This window comes from Copadichromis virginalis, linkage group LG11, assembly GCF_057382275.1.
Source record: "Copadichromis virginalis isolate Kocher_CV1m ecotype Utaka linkage group LG11, C_Virginalis_male_GT1.1, whole genome shotgun sequence".
Classification (NCBI taxonomy): Eukaryota; Metazoa; Chordata; class Actinopteri; order Cichliformes; family Cichlidae; genus Copadichromis; species Copadichromis virginalis.
In genome coordinates, this window is record NC_140628.1 from 26,762,819 (window position 1) to 26,777,260 (window position 14,442).

At 43.0% G+C, this 14,442-nt stretch overlaps 1 protein-coding gene across 8 annotated transcripts in view; it reads left to right on the forward strand.

Annotated features, from left to right (window-relative positions):
• The window catches only part of pou2f2b (POU class 2 homeobox 2b), a 73,282-nt gene that overhangs the window by 35,038 nt on the left and 23,802 nt on the right, over positions 1-14,442 (forward strand). Inside the window, exons 1-2 of one of the 8 annotated variants that reach the window (XM_085471732.1) lie at positions 1,481-1,520; positions 4,483-4,517. The exons of the other annotated variants lie outside the window; for them this stretch is intronic. The gene's annotated coding sequence lies outside the window, so the exon portion shown is untranslated. Of the gene's footprint in view, positions 1-1,480; positions 1,521-4,482; positions 4,518-14,442 lie in introns of those variants that run through there. 8 annotated transcript variants of the gene reach the window in all.

The following is a 14,442-nucleotide window of genomic DNA, read 5'->3' on the forward strand; positions in this document are numbered from 1 at the left end:
AGAGAAAGCAGCTAATCAACACATCAGCGGGAATAAATACAAACCAGCTGATTCCATCCTAGATATTGATTTACACTTCCTTCTGTGTTTTCTAGTTGCCTCTCCTTATCACTCCTCCAATAGCACACAGGCAATGTACATACTGAGGACTCAGCCATACTTGACCTCTACATGGGGGACATCCTCCTCTGAGTATGTGTGGATGCTCAGTCAGTGGTGGCCTGGCTGTGATCAGCGTCGGAGTGGTCATCGCCACAAGCCGCCAATCAAACTAGGCAGTCAAAACGCGCCTCTGAACGTCTGCTGTCTATACACTTGATTACCTGATCTGGCAAGATTTTTCAAAGTGATTTATTCAGACATCAGAGTAAAATCTCTCTACATTCCCCTGCTTGCTGGGACACGAGTATGCTGTTTCTTTGTGGCGATGCGCGGGTTCCGTCTGGATACTTTATTTGCTGAGATGACATGGGTCTCATTTCTAAACCAACAATGCGTTTTTTACTGGCCGCTGTCTTTTTTGTTGTTCATTGCCGCCGGCTGTCACCTCTGCCACCCTGCTCATGTGCCAGTACATTTAGATAATAAAAAGACCAATAAAACCCAGAGGTTTGATTGGGTGTCTCCCCTTAGCCCAGCAGAGCTGACGACTAAATCAGGGGTCCTTCTCTCCATTTCATTTAGCTGATAAGATTTATGGTAATGAAGGGTTCCTATTAACCTCTGGGGTTCCACTGCTGTCCTTCAGACTGAGGGTGGATGGAGAGTGCTTACCGATCAGGATAAGGCTGCGAACATATCTGCTATAAGCAATGTCACATCATTGCAAAAGCATCCTCTGGAGTGTGCATGCACACACACACACGCACACTCATGCATACACATACTCTTCAAGAGCACCTCAGCCCTTTAAGAGAGCTGAATGCATGTTTAATCTCTTTTCTGTCTTTATTACTTCTGAGCATTTTTGCTTTTCTTTATCCTCCCCACCATTCTGCTCTCCATCCTTTTCCCTGCAGGAGATTCTGTTCTGAAATTAATCTGTTGTACTCCCAACACCTCTTGTCCCTTTTAGCCCCCTGTGCAACATCTCTCTTTTAGAACTGCACAGTCATGTTTTTTTATTGTTTGCTGAAAATACTCCAGAATTACAAACAATTGTAACTAATGATTTTAAATTTTACATTAGATATAGGGGGGGGGGATCTTAAACATCGTCTGGGTGTTGGTCATCTGTGACAGTTACTTTATTTTCTGTGGAAAGCAACAAACGAAAATACTTTCTTACACATACTGATAGCAGTTCGTCAGGGTGAAACCCTACACAAGTTTTAAGGGGGATGTTTCTCTGGAACACCCAACTGAACGAAAGTAAAATAAAATAAAACCACATTAAATGCACCCTCACAGGAAGTGGTTGCTTCTCTCTTCTACTACTCATTCTCTTTTCTCCATTGCCAGTTTCAACCTGCAGAGAACCTACCACTTGCACAGTTAGGGAAGGGGTCATCTAAACACAAGTAGGTAACTAAAATATGAGTAAATATAAGCTTAAAGATGAATTTGTATCCTGTTGACATGCACCATTAATATGGCTACCTATAATACATGTATACACTGCACATATATATATTTAAAATATGCCAAAGAGAAAAGAAAAAAACAGTATATCGTTCTCCCCTATCTCTCCTGCTCTCCAGTCAGGACCTTATCATGTAAACCTATCTTCGCTACAACCGGTTAGCAGGTGATTCTGAACCACAGAAGAAAACGTCATCAAAACACCAACCACACTCTGATTGATAGACCAGCTTATACCAAAAATAAATACTTCAGCATGTGATTGGCTGTCAAACACCAAAGGTATAACCTACCTTGCACATCATCCTGTTCTCTCTGTGAGCTTTAGCAGGCTTGGAGGGGAAATCAACAGGTATGGAGAAAAATGTGCCGTAAACCCACACAGAGACCTAATTTTGATTAATATTGGGCTTGACCAACAACTAATTGCTATTTATCAAAAGGAAAGGCACACTTTAGTTAAGCTAGCCAACTGTAGTGTTAACTAATTCAAATTTTAGTAAAGCTAACTAGCATGAACGCTAGCATGGTTTGGGTTATATTACTAGAGCGATGTAAATAAGACCATAGTTACTGCAAACTAATATCATCATTAAAAAATGTGTGTATTAATTCTTTAGCATGTAAATTCTGGTTGTATTTATTTTCAAACAGTTAAAGTTAAGATCAGGTGGAGTTTAGGTTGCGCTAACTAGTGTGGTTTGAGTTTAATATTAGGCTAGTTTAAGCTAGTTTATTTGATATAATTCGATCTGAGAATATTTAAAACTGTTGAATTTATATTAATATGCTTTAAATGTTTGCTAATAACTTATAGCACTGCGCTACACATTAATATTCTCCATTCAATTAACACATTTAGCACATTATTTATTATCTGCCTGCCTATTAAAATTGATCAAAAACCCACCTTTTAACATCTACAAACTGTTTTTGATTCAAATGGAGGGACAGGTGTATTTAAAAAAATAATCACACCTTGAAGCCCTAGTTTAACTCGCTTTATGAATAATATTTCTGTGATTTAGGTTCTTTAAGAGAATTATTTTCCTGTCTAAATGAGGAAATTTCATTTTGAACGACCTCCAGTGTGTGTCACTAATTTCTACCTGCATCCACCGACAATATCAACTGGCTGTCGTTAAATGTTAGAAAGCAAAAAGGAAGGTAGGAGTGACAGAGGGAGGGCGCAACCCCTCCCTCATCTGTACAAGGGCTGCACCCCTCTGTCCCTTTGTCTGCTTGTAAAGGGGACAAGGGAGGAGGTGCAGAGCAGGGGGCGCAGGAGTGACTAAGTGACCTCTCGCTCCCCTTTCTTTTGACGCTTCCATGTTCTGTCCATTTTGTCGTGCACGTCCCTCTCCCTCCCTCCTCTTTCATCCTCTTTCGTTCCCCCTTTTTTCAGCCTGGTTAAGTCGCCATGGCTGTTGGCTTCATATGTCCTATTCTCTCCTTTTTTATACCCCCCTCTGTCTGTCTCCCTTCCCCTCCTCTCTGTCTCTCTCCCTCTCTGTTCTCACATCTTCGGCAACAGCAGCCTGGTTGCCAAAGTGTCTGTAGGACACATTAAGGCCCATAAAAGCCTAGTCTGCGGTCACACTCTTAACCACCAGTCAGAGGTAGTGTACAAAAGTGACTTTAAATGAGTCTGTGATTACCCTGGAACATGGAGAGATACTGAAGTGGCCAAGAGAGTGCGAGACAAGGACGGAGCGTCTGAAAGGGGTAGAGAAAGCACAGCTTGAGGGTGTTTCTTGACTCTCTTAAAGAGAATTGAACAGAAATGAATATTTGTTTCTCTCTTAGCTAAGAACCAAAAAGACTACCTGAGTGGAACAAGCGATGACAAGTTGTAGTGGTAACCCAAATTTACTGGCCCCCCTCCTTCCCACACCTTTTACCACAAACTGCACGTCCCTCCCCTCCTCAACACCCCACTTCCTAATTGGCCACATGCTGCCATGAGTGACAAGTGTAATCATCAGTCAAATTATGATGGGGGGGTGTAGGAGGAAGACAGGAACAGCAGAAGGTGGCGGTGGAGGGGATTGAAAGGGCGCGCTTTGATCAGAGATAGAGAGGGGGTGAGTGGGCAAACAGACAGAGCTACATGGAAACCTGCTGTCCACACACCTGCTGCTTCATAGATGGGCAACATTAGCAGCCTCAGACCTCGATGGATTATTAAAAAAGGGGAAAAAAATCACAAGACAAGCAGTTCCTTAACCAAACAACGAAAATGCTGTTGAGCTTGAACTTGAATCTTTCTTGTATCTCCATTGCTTTAATTACAGTCGCAATACAGAATAGGGCAATAAAATCACCGGGTGTGGTAACGGCACGCTCTTTGATTTTCGCTTGGACACGTCAGGCCAGGTCCGTGTTATATTTGGACATAATTTGTTACTGAGAGCAGATGTTAGCTTTCCAGCCAGCTAACAAGGTTTACAGTAATTAGGAGTGCTGATGAAGCGCTTTGATTCCCTGGCTGTGGCGGCCATCTCATTAGCGGCTAGCTAGCTAGTGCTGCAGCAGGCGCTCCAGTCACATCCTATTAGGCGGCTCAATGTACACTCTGAATTAAGACCAGGAGATTAAGTGGAGATGAAAACTGTTGGCGTATACAGACACACACTATTCAGACTGTTTTTTTAAAGACCAGAAAAGCCCATATATATATATATATATATATATATATATATATATATATATATATATATATATATATGTACTCACTGCTATAATAATGAGCTTGTTATAGGAGATTCCTACTCAGGCACTAACCCTCCCCCCTCTTAAAAAGACCCCAAATTTTGCAAAATCTGCTAATGCTTGTGCCGATATTTTAGTGAGAGAAATTTGGTTTTAACAAAATAACCTTGTGTGTGACTGCTTTTTCAGATGAAAGGACACATGCCACAGAGAAGAGATAAAAGGTATCACAGATTTTAAGACACAGGAGTGTGTGTGTGTGTGTGTGTGTGTGTGTGTGTGTGTGTGTGTGTGTGTGCGATTGCATCCAGGCAGTGAACTATTTCCCCCGTGTTTCTTACAAATGAAAGGACAAAATGCTTCCTTGAAAATACTCCAACACAGTTTTTCCCCCTTTCTCTTCGACTCCTCGCCATTCATCAATACTCGCTCCTCTCCTCTCCTCTTCTCCTCTCTCTCTGTCTCTCGTCGTCTTTTGTGTGATGGAGTGATTATTGAGGACGTGGCTCCTGTGTTTAACACTGGTTGATGAAGTCTGCCTTTGTCTGTCTGCTCTAACCTGTCGCAACCGGGACACTGCTTATAGCAAAATCAATACACAGAGTAGAAGAGAGAGGCTGGGCGAGGGAGGTAGAGATGATGGGGGAAAGAGGAGAGGGATTGCGAGGTGGCGGGTGGCGGGGTTGAAGGTAGATAAATGCACCGAGAGTGAGACTCAGGATGAAGCAGGAAGTCAGTGGAAAGAAAAAAGGAAGAGAAACATGGAAGAAAAATTAAATGCTCGACTCTTCCATTGCTCACTGTCCGAGTTTTAAACACGGCATTTGTATTTATGTTTGTCTTGCCTGTGCAAGGCCTTGACCAAGCGCCTGATTATATCACTTGTGGTGTGTGTGTGCAAGTGTTTTAAGTGTGTGTGTGAGTACGCTTGCCGAATGGGGCAACCCCTATCTGTGTGCGACTAGCTCTGTGTGTGTGTGTTGGACAGAGAGAGCTTCATTTGCTTCCACTCCCCAGAGTCAAAGCCGATGTCAAGAGAAGAGGGGAACAACAGAGGACTGAGGAGGAGAGAAGGATGGATGGGGAGAAGGAGAGGTATAGGGAGTGTAGAGGGTGGGGGTTTGGGTGGAGGGGCAGTTGTGTGAGAGAGGCACAGCTGGGAAATGAGAAATGCAAACCCCCCCCCCCCCCTCCTCCCACCCTCCTTCTCCCTCTCCGTACCACCACCTTACACTCACACATATGGCACACACATACAGACACACACGATCCCCATCTCTTTATCCTCCCCTCAGGAAAGATGGGGTGGAGGTAGTGGTGGTGTTGGAGGAAGGAGGGGGGGGAGTGAAGGAAAGGGAGAGGCAGGGGAAATAGGAAGAGATGGAGAAGGGGACAGATAGGGGCATTAAAATTCATGGTCCCTTTTTTTTTATTTTCCCTGCTGAAAATCAATAGTGTTTACTATGAATGAGTGGAACAGTGGACAACAGTGGTGCCGGGGGGACAGAGAGACAGAGAGGAGGAGGAGGAGGAAGAAAAGAGTAAGGGTGGGAGAGGTAAAGACGTGGAAGGGGAGACTTTATTGCGATAGGCAGAAGCACCGGAGGCCAAGGTTAAAGACCAGCAGGGGCAGCGAGACAGAAAAAGAGAGAAGCACAAAGTAAATTCAGTTGTCTTCTAAAACAGACATACTGCCTTGTAAAATGCATATTTATTGTTCTCCTTCATAATAATGTAATGTAATGCAAACCCTTACAGTCCCCGCACCAACATTAGATGTTTGGCTGGCTTTACTTGTCCACCTTTCCATTCCTCATTCCTCGCTTCAGCTCACTCTACCTTTCAAAGAACTGTGTGTGTGTTAATTGGCAGCCCACAAACACCACTGACATGGTCTCTCCCCCCCCCCAACTTACACATCAACACACATACGAGCTGCAAAGCAGTTCACACTGAGTTGTTCAGCAGCCCTGACCCTGTTTCCTGCTGTTGAAAGCCTAGAAGTTCAGGATGGCTTACCAGTGTTTTGATTAAGCACTGCCAGTGTGTCTCACACCACTTGATCAAAGAAGAACAACTGTGTGTTTTTTAGCTGTTATAACTGCTTGTATCCTCCACATTTTTCATGGCAATCAAAGCTTTAAAAAAAAAAAGTTCTGCTGGCAAAATTCAGTCGCGAAAGAAAACGGATCATTTAGGATTGTCAAGTTTTACTTCCAAATTACTGCAAAGTTTTTTTTCCCTCGCACACAAAAAGGCATTTTTTTGTTTTTTGTTTCTTTATGGGTTTTTTTTTCTGTTTTACATGCATGGTATATCAAACTCTCACCACGGAGTCTTGGGTCTTTAGGCTGTTTTGTGTTGTTTTCCGTGCTGGATCGCTTGATTTGTGAGTGTGCGCTTATGTGCTGGCGCAGCTATCTTATGCGTATCTGCCTCCCTGTCATTCTGCACACAGTAGTGCTCCTGTGTATATGGAACTGTGAGTGTGAGAGAGTGAGCTGTGCAGGGGGTGATATATATTCAGGCAGCTCATGCATTATGGAGAGTGAAGGTGAGAGCGTCTAAATGTGAACTGCTGGTATGTGGAGGGTTCAGGGCCAGTCTTTTGTATTAGCATAGCATCTCCATTTCAAATCGGCCTGTCAAAAACCAGCAGCATGTTTTATTCAGCAACAGATATTGATCACATTTTATGCATACATGCCAAATGTATATTGCATACTAAACCTGCACCTTTGGTTTGTTTATGATGCTGCTTTGCAAATATGCTGCATAAAAATGTAGATGTTTGTTATGCACATAAACTTGGGGACACCTCAGTGATGCAAACTGTATGTTTGTTGTTTTTGATGTGATAATTGGATGCAGTAATGTAGATGAGGCCCTGATCGAGGTGTTTACGTAGCAGTCAGAGTGCATACCCGTGTGTGTGGACACTGCACTGTCTGCAGGGATGAGAGGAGTTTACCGAGGTCAGAGTGGCACGGTGGTGATTTCCAGTGGGCGTGTTTTAATGCAACGCCGCAAACTTCAATTCCTCCATCCACTTACAGAGCCTCCAGCTTTGTGGTTAAAAATTACTTCGAGTCACCCTTATACATTAACAGACAGCATTTCACTACAGCAGCTGCTCTTTGTCTATCAACATGCCTTTTTTCCCCATTAATATTATATCTGTATGCATTAAACTGGCCCGAGGCCATCTCTGCTTTTCTATCACATGTCGTTTTTTTTTTTTACCATCACACTGCATCAGTGCCGCACTAAATCTCTCCTCTCTAAATGACTGGAGTGAATGAGAGGTTGGTCTCGGTATACGGGGGAAGAGGACAATGCGGGCTTTAGCTGTGCTAGAGCTTCCTTTTTCACCCTTTATGAGATGAGGTGGCCCATTTGCTGAATGGGACGTGAAGAAGGTAACAGCTGATTTGTTTTGGAAATGCTTTTTTCCCCCCTTCTCTTTCTTTTTTTTTTCTTTTTTCCAGATCACATGACTTTGTCCTCAAACTCCTCGCTTTCCAGTAGACCGAGGTTTGATTCAGTGTTATTTTGGCTGTCTTCTACCTCCTTGAATTTCTTTTTTCCCCCAACTATCTTGTCCACCCCCCATTCTCTCCCTGGTCCCCCCAGCCCTCTCAGTACTCTGTTCCCTTAGCGACTGTTTCCAAGGCGCCCATTCCCAAGGGCTGGAGGAGGGGTCCAGTGATGTCATCCATGCATAACTGTATACCTGTAATTGATGTCCAGCTCTCCCTTCCTCTCTGTCATTGTCACTTATTTCTTTCCTTTCTACATCTCCTCAGCTGCTCTTTGTCCCTACACAAGTGTACTTTCATATACACTTTAGGACATTTCTATGTTAAACAGTAAAGTATGGACCGCATATTTTTACCAGCACTGAACTGCCGTTTGACACGTGTTACAGTTAAAATCACAGCTCGATTCACACCTGTGCTTTTCTTCAGATGCCATGAATAATTTAAAAAAACAGGACAAAAAAACCTTTGTAGGACCGGCCTGATCACTTGGTCATGAACAAAAATTGAGCTCGATGTTCACTCATAACCCGAGCGACCTGTAAATAATTGCAGTTTTCACTGGGATTTAACAGAAGGGTGGAATTCCAATAAAATATCGCAGATGTTTGTGTCGGGGTTTGCTCTCTCACTTTAACAATTGTTACTCTTTTTTTTTTCCAGATTGCCCTGATGACGGCTTATTCTCAAAAGCCACTTGTCATCCTCAAAAATGATTTTAGGAAGTCTAGTTATTGGTTTGTGCAGGTTTTCTGATCGCTTGCATGCATTTCAAGACCAGACAAGTGAGATTTGGACTTTGGTACACACTACTCTTAAAGGTTTTAAAGCCCGAATAATTAAAAACCTCTTACTGTTTTCTATTTAAAGGATATTTGCTACCTGATACTGTGAACCACTGTGGAATTATGCTCAAATTTTAGTGTTCCTACTAGGGCTGGGCCATATCATACCGTTCACGGTAATACCGGTATAATGTTGGGCAACAATAAGAAAATGAAATATCGCGATAGAATATGGGTAAAACATTACGGCTATATTAGGCAGGCGCCTCGCGGAGTGATATGTACTGTGCTTCAACATAATATTACCGTACTGTGTGTGTATAACCTCTTTTTAAATTTTGTGGATATTCTACATGGTTATGTTGAGGATATGTTGGCCAATTTTCACTGGAAATGCCTTTTGGTTAAACTGTCAGCAAGGAATTTGCATTTGCACTGTTAAAGTTTTAGATAACTTTAATGCACTTAAAAAAGCTGCTTGTTTAAGTGAAAATACATTGATGTTTTGTTTTTTTGCACTAATAAAGTTGTGGAGTTGTAAAGTATTTTGTCTAGTGTCAGTTATATCGTCAGTTATATCGTTTTCGCAAATTTTCAAATGTATATCATGATAAATATTTTTGGTCATATCGCCCTGCTCTAGTTCCTATTGTAATCTGTAAATTAAAATGAAACTGTACAGTTTAACCCCGGGTACGCTGAATTCAGCTGTTTTTTTTAGTTTTTTAACTTTGCACCACAACTTTCTGTGTAAACATCCATATTTTAATATTTTTTAACACTCACCTTAATAAAGATGGACCTTGGTTGGACTACAGTAGACTAACGTGAAATTATAGAAATAAAAATTTAAAAGACTTCCAAGTTAATGATTTGAGATCAAACCACATTTATGGTATGCTTTATAAAATACATTTTTTTCATTAATACAAAATGGATTTGTATTAATGCTATTCAGCTGTATTCGTGATACATTTTCCTGCAGTTTCGTGATTTGCTACAGTATATTTCACTCCCGCTACATTTGTGCGCTTCCCCCCTCCTCCCCTCTTTCTCTTTTTGATCCTCTCCCTGCATCCCAAACCACGCTTCCACCATCTCCTCTCTAGAATAAAATTCACTTCTGATTGAGAAATCACTCTGGTTTGTTCCACATTTTGATTTAGAGTCACGAGTGTTATATTTTAACACTATGAAACGGTCACACTTATCTTTTCGCTAGCTGTTAAGAGACAGACAGTTGAGCTGCCCTCTGTCTACAGTGTACATGACTCTCTACATCTGCTCCATGTTTAAAAGGTCATTTGTCAAACCTGACATTTTCTGCCCTTACCAAAGGTTTCCTCAATATACAGCCCGGCTTTCCCATTCAGAGTTTACGTTCTGGTTTTTTTTCCATCTATTTGTTTTCTTTTGTATAAACCTTTTCTGACAATACGTTCCTCTTCGGTGTCAAAAAATATCAAGAGAGTAGGAGGCTGAATTCTATCATCTTGTAATGTTCAATAAACTAAGAAATGACAGATGTGGTTCAGTGTGTGTGTGTGTGTGTGGGTTGCCTGGGTAATGGGGCCAAGGACTGCAAGAAATGCAAGTTTCAACGGGAAGTGTAGTGAGTGGGTAGGCACACACTCGGGGTCTGATTAGGGATTAATGTGTGTGTGTGTGTGTGTGTGTGTGTGTGTGTGTGTGTGTGTGTGTGTGTGTGTGTGTGTGTGTGTGCGCGTGCGTGCGTGCGTGCGTGCGTGCGTGCGTGCATGTGCGTGCCAGCAGGATGTTTTTACTCAGCACAGGTTGTCACTATCCTGTTTCCCCCTGTGTGCCTTTTGTTCCTCCCCTACTCCACCATTTTGGTTTTTGTCTAGGACAAAAAGAGGCCCCACAGCAAGGCCCCCTACCTGAACACCACCTCCCTCCTGACATTTTTCAAAGCCCCCTCTCTTTGGCGCGTGCGCAGACACACACATACACACACACTCGCTATTACAAATCCTTCTCTTCTTTCAAGTTAAAATTCCACAATGAAGGGTTTTTGTAGCAATTTATCAAATGATATGCAAGTTTCCATATTATATACACTGTGTATACCACAGTCTATGTCTGCTTTAGTGTAGTTGTAGAAGAGCACAGCAGGAAGTCAGCCAAGCTATGCATACATGCATGCATAACTTTCTGTGAGTATCTGTTTGGATGTGTGTGTGTGGGGGGAATCGATACGGTAAAGTATTACAATATTTTTGCAATATTGCATCGATATTTCCATGCGTCCATTCTCTGCTGCTTATTCAATGAGGGTGTCTCCAGGGGCTGGAGCCTAACCCTGCTGTCATAGGAGGAGAGGCGGGGCATGCCATGGACCGCTCACCAGTCCTTCGCAGTTCTGTTCTTGCTGTCAAGGCAAGAGTGCTAACCAATGCGCCACTGTGGCCCCTGTATCAATATTTCATGAAATAAAATAAATAAAATACTTTGGGAATACTACGAATAAGACGGATCATCTCGCCTGATAGGCAGCAACTTTTCTGCAAACTGACTGAATGCCGTTATTCTCAGAGAGATTGCTGCAGGTCTGCAAGTAACTGCAGTCTAATTCATAAACACAGACAGATTGCCAGCATGGTGCCATCAGTCTGAATGAGTCTTTGTCAGTGAGCACAACTCGAGGGGACTCAACTCAACTGGCTGCCAGCTGGTTATATTCCTATAAAACAGGAAGGTTGCTGTGCACAAATGTAATATTTAAATGTGAATTTCTGTAAGATGTAATTGCCAATCAGACTGACTCCATTTTATGGCAACATTTATGGCAGGTTTCAGTGACGGTGTCAGCACGCTTGACAGTCTCATTGTATTGTTGTTGGTTAAAACAGACAAAGTTTGACAAAGTTTGACTTTGAGGAAAAAAGGCGATTAATCGCAGTGTATGTTACCGCAATAGGAATATGTCTCTGACGAGTACCACCTCTAGTAATTAATGTGAGAGTCAAAGGGGTGTGAGAATTAAAAAAACAGAGAATCATGTTATTTTAATAGATCTGTGTATCTGTGGCTCTTGCAGCTGGCAGAAATGACAGTTTTCTCTGGCCAAGTTTTTGTCCGTGCCCTGGAGTCTCCAGTTTGTGGTCGCTCGGTGTGTACTTAGCTAATGTCTTTTTCAGTCTCTCGCCATCGCTCTCTGTTCAGCTGTGTGTGCTGTGGTGACGGGAGGGCACTGGATGGCTCGTTGAATGAACTCTGTGGTTGTGCTGACAAATCAATGATAAAGAGTAATGACATCAACAATGTAATGCATCTCCTTGTGCTTTCATTGACTCGCCCTCGCTACCCAAACCCCCCCAAACTCACCTCTTAACGTTTATGCCACCTTGGCTCTGTGACTTCGCTTTGCACCATAAACGATGTTTCTGCCTCTTTATGTTTTGTCATTATATGTATCTTTTATCTGTGTCGTTTGTTTCTCTCTGTTGGTCTATCCTCTCTCCCTCCTTCCTCCCTCCCTTTCTCCCTCTCTCTCTCTCTCTATTGATCCAGTCATAGTTTTCTCAGTCTTCACAGTACTGGGCCGCTCTAATCAATACAGATAATTGTCTGCTCTCTCTCGATGCCAAACATAGTCTCCCCTTCTCCCCTCTCTCCCTTTTTATCAATGAACCCCGGTCTTCCCTCACTCCTCCTCACCCACCCAGCCTTCTCTCCCTCCAGACGGGGATTCCCCCTCCCCTAATGACGGGAGATAACCTGCTTTCTTTACCGATTTTTCTCCCACCCGCCCTCCCCCGTACACACACATACACATATCCCTGCCTCGCCCGCTGCCTCCCTTTCCTCCCTCGTTCATCGATTACCGTGAGAGTCGGGGCCCGGCCTGCCCGCCCTACAGATGTAAACACACACAGAGCTCGTGTTGTGGTTTAGTTGCTGTTCAGCCTCTCCTGGTGCTCGGGCCTTTTGGTTAATTGGTGGGATTCAACCGTTTTTGGTAGGTTACAGCACCTTTCTGTGCCCAGGATAATGCTAAATGGATTCACCATCTTGCCCCGTGGTGAAACCTGACCTCTGATTCGTGCCATCAAGCCAGGCTTTGACCATGTAGAAGGCTGCCGTTGTCTCGTTTCTTCCATTGTGACTTGCTTTAGGGTTTGTAGAGGAATTTGTCTTGGAGAATTTGCAGAATCACCAAACTTTTCAAATATGGAAACTTTCAGTATGAGGAAGAGCCAGCAGTGGATGGAAATGGTGCACACTGTATTAATAATCAGCCTAAGAACTGAAATAAGAACATTTACAAATGTAAGTAAATAAACACATACTTATTAACTTAATATTTAACATTCATTATATAAATATTAAATAATAATATTAACTAAAATAGGTTTTGACAAAATTTGAAACAGTGACAAGTGGAGCGAACAGCCACAGTAGGACCCAGTGCAGCATTCATATTCTGTCTCTACATATGAAGTCCTGTGTGTTTAATAATGCATCCACCCATCCGGCCAACCAGGCAAGTTACAGGCCTGCAGGTTAGTGTACTCTGTGTGTGCGCATATGTGTGTATCTACCTTTCCATGCATCCAGTGTGGAGTATCCATCACAAGTCTCTGATGTCTCCTCTATCTCTGAAGTCAATCTGGAGCGGCACATAAACACACAAAAGCAATATCAGTGACAATACATACATATATACACAGTATACATAACCAATGTTTACATAAACATGTCATATCCACTTAGATCTGCTGAAACTGATAGCTGAGGCTGTGCTGTATTTCTTTTTGGTCTTTTTCCACGAGAGGGGTAAGTGAGATGGAGCTGGAACAGATAGAAACAGTTTCAGGTTAAAAATAAGATGATGGGAACACAGAACAAATCATTTCTGTTTGAAATGTGAGAGTGTTTCCGGAGCTTTATGAATATGTTTGCGCATTGGCGAGTTGCCTGTGCGAGCGTGCGTGTGTGTTTGTTTGGGAGCAGGCTAGAGCGTGCAGGTGCGTGCGTACATCTGAGACAAATACAGTATGTCTTGAGGCTAGGCTCAGGTTTACACGTGTGTGATCAGAATAAGCAGGGCTTTAAAGGCCAGCAGTGCAGTGGAGACGGAGGTGGGTGGGAGGGGAGGGATATTGTCCTGGAGGAGGTTTGTGAGGTGGTGTTGGTGGGGGTGGGGGGGTGTTAGAGCTGGGGTTGGACAGCAGACAGCAGGGATCTTCCTCACCCCCAGGGAGTTGAACCTACAACCCCTAACCTTTTTCTAGCCCTCTGGTCATGGACTTGAACCCTGTAACCCCCTGATGGACAATCTGTTCCTCCTCTCCCCAGCCTCACTGCAGCACTCTGCATGCCATTAACGGATAAAAAGGGTGCGTGTTGTGTGTGTGTGTGTGTGTGCATGCATCTGTGTGTGTGCTCACATGCAAGAGTCAAGTGTTTGGTCCCTTGGCTTTGACTTTGACATTGGGTCTTGCTCCCTGTTCATCCACTGCTTGTCAAGAAGAAGAAGCGGTGGAAATAGAGGCAGGGAGTGAGACGGGTTTTTTTTGTTTGTTTGATTTTTGAGTTTCTAGTTTTGAAAGCTTCTGTAAAATTATATTTTATTTTATTTTTTTAATTGAATTTAAAAAAATGGTCTGTGGAGGCCTTTTCTGTCTCTCAGCGGACCCTAGCTCCCCCAGCGTCCCTCTAACCAGGACAGAAGCAGAGAGGTTTATGTATGCTCGGACCCAGCTCATTCTTCACCTGTCAACAAAATCATCCTAACAAAAAAAAAAAAAATACAAAATGGGGATACAGTAGTGAAGAGGACAGGAGGGGGAGGTGGCAGTTAG